Below are 2,500 nucleotides of genomic sequence, written 5' to 3'. Positions count from 1 at the left end.
CGTTAGCCGGAAGGCCCGCCGGCAAGGCGACCGTCCCGCTGCTGGGGCGGGGAGGGGCCGCGGACGAGCGGCGGGCTCCGTGGTAGGACTGCTGAGATCGGTGGGTCGCCTCGGCCTCGCTGCCGTACGGTCGCGCCGGGGTTGGCCGCGGGCCAAGCTCGCGAAGTAGCCCCGGCGCTGGAGAGCGACCCGCTGGCCGGAGGAACCGTCCGCCCGAGCGACCGGCGCGAGGCCGGTGCCGGCGGGGGCCCTCCGATGGCGGGTCATGGTTGCCGATCGGTCGGTGGGGGAATGGAGGTGCGGTGCGTGGTGAGGAGCTCCGGGCGGGGTGGGCCTTCGCCCGGCCCGCGGAGTCCGATTGAGCGCCGCCCGGGTCGGGCGGGCCCGCTCCGTTGAGCGCACGGAGGTTGAGATAGAAAATATTGCAACACGCGGAGCTCCAGGCGGGGGGGGGCCCTCGCCCGGCCCGCGGAGTCCGATTGAACACCCCCCAGGTCGGGCGGGCTCGCTCTGTTGAGCGCACGGAGGTTGACATAGAAAATATTGCAACACGCGGAGCTCCAGGCGGGGGGGGCCCTCGCCCGGCCCGCGGAGTCCGATTGAACACCCCCCAGGTCGGGCGGGCTCGCTCTGTTGAGCGCACGGAGGTTGAGATAGAAAATATTGCAACACGCGGAGCTCCAGGCGGGGGGGGCCCTCGCCCGGCCCGCGGAGTCCGATTGAACACCCCCCAGGTCGGGCGGGCTCGCTCTGTTGAGCGCACGGAGGTTGAGATAGAAAATATTGCAACACGCGGAGCTCCAGGCGGGGGGGGCCCTCGCCCGGCCCGCGGAGTCCGATTGAACACCCCCCAGGTCGGGCGGGCTCGCTCTGTTGAGCGCACGGAGGTTGAGATAGAAAATATTGCAACACGCGGAGCTCCAGGCGGGGGGGCCCTCGGCCGGCCCGCGGGGTCCGATTGAACACCCCCCAGGTCGGGCAGGCTCGCTCTGTTGAGCGCATGGAGGTTGACATAGAAAATAATCCAACACGCGGAGCTCCAGGCGGGGGGGCCCTCGCCCGGCCCGCGGAGTCCGATTGAACACCCCCCAGGTCGGGCAGGCTCGCTCTGTTGAGCGCATGGAGGTTGACATAGAAAATAATCCAACACGCGGAGCTCCAGGCGGGGGGGCCCTCGCCCGGCCCGCGGAGTCCGATTGAACACCCCCCAGGTCGGGCAGGCTCGCTCTGTTGAGCGCATGGAGGTTGACATAGAAAATAATCCAACACGCGGAGCTCCAGGCGGGGGGGCCCTCGCCCGGCCCGCGGAGTCCGATTGAACACCCCCCAGGTCGGGCAGGCTCGCTCTGTTGAGCGCATGGAGGTTGACATAGAAAATAATCCAACACGCGGAGCTCCAGGCGGGGGGGCCCTCGCCCGGCCCGCGGAGTCCGATTGAACACCCCCCAGGTCGGGCAGGCTCGCTCTGTTGAGCGCATGGAGGTTGACATAGAAAATAATCCAACACGTGGAGCTCCAGGCGGGGGGGCCCTCGCCCGGCCCGCGGAGTCCGATTGAACACCCCCCAGGTCGGGCAGGCTCGCTCTGTTGAGCGCATGGAGGTTGACATAGAAAATAATCCAACACGTGGAGCTCCAGGCGGGGGGGCCCTCTCCCCCCCCGGTGAGTCCGCTCACAGTGCCCCTATGTCGGGCAGGCTCATTGCATTGTGCGCATGGAGGTTGACTTAGAAAATATTTGAGAGTGACATGAGCTCCAGGCAGACACCGACTCATCGCCCGTGGGGTGTCCGACGAGCCCTCACCAATCTTGGATTAATGTTTGGCGAGGCTCCCCTGATCAGCTCTGGAGGTGGCAAGTTCTGAAAAAGTGGTTTCTGAAAATGTGCCCCTTGTATTTTGTGAAACCAGGGGTAACCTAGCGAGTAGGCAAACTCATCCCCTGACTGGGGGGATCAACTTTTACCTACTACAGCGCCCCTAATGGCCAAAAGTGGTACTGCTCCCCCTGGTAGCCTAACCCATTGAAATGAATGGGAAAAATTAATTTAGGCTACCAGGGCTTTGGGCTACCAGGGCTTTGGGCTACCAGGGCTTTGGGCTACCAGGGCTTTTTGCTACCAGGGCTGTGGGCTACCAGGGCTTTGGGCTACCAGGGCTGAGGGCTACCAGGGCTATTATAGGCGGCCACCACTGCACTAGTGGCAGCCCGGGGAAGGTGCCTGTTGCTCGGATATGCTTTTACGCACGTCGGCCTCTGCGCCCTGGAGCTTTTTTATGCTACCAGGGCTATTATAGGCGGCCACCACTGCACTAGTGGCAGCCCGGGGAAGGTGCCTGTTGCTCGGATATGCTTTTACGCACGTCGGCCTCTGCTCCCTGGAGCTTTTTTATGCTACCAGGGCTATTATAGGCGGCCACCACTGCACTAGTGGCAGCCCGGGGAAGGTGCCTGTTGCTCGGATATGCTTTTACGCACGTCGGCCTCTGCGCCCTGGAGC

Source organism: Filicampus tigris, unplaced genomic scaffold, assembly GCF_054856515.1.
Source record: "Filicampus tigris isolate MCC_2025a unplaced genomic scaffold, RoL_Ftig_1.0 HiC_scaffold_32, whole genome shotgun sequence".
Lineage (NCBI taxonomy): Eukaryota > Metazoa > Chordata > Actinopteri > Syngnathiformes > Syngnathidae > Filicampus > Filicampus tigris.
Note: the sequence above shows the minus strand (reverse complement) of the source record.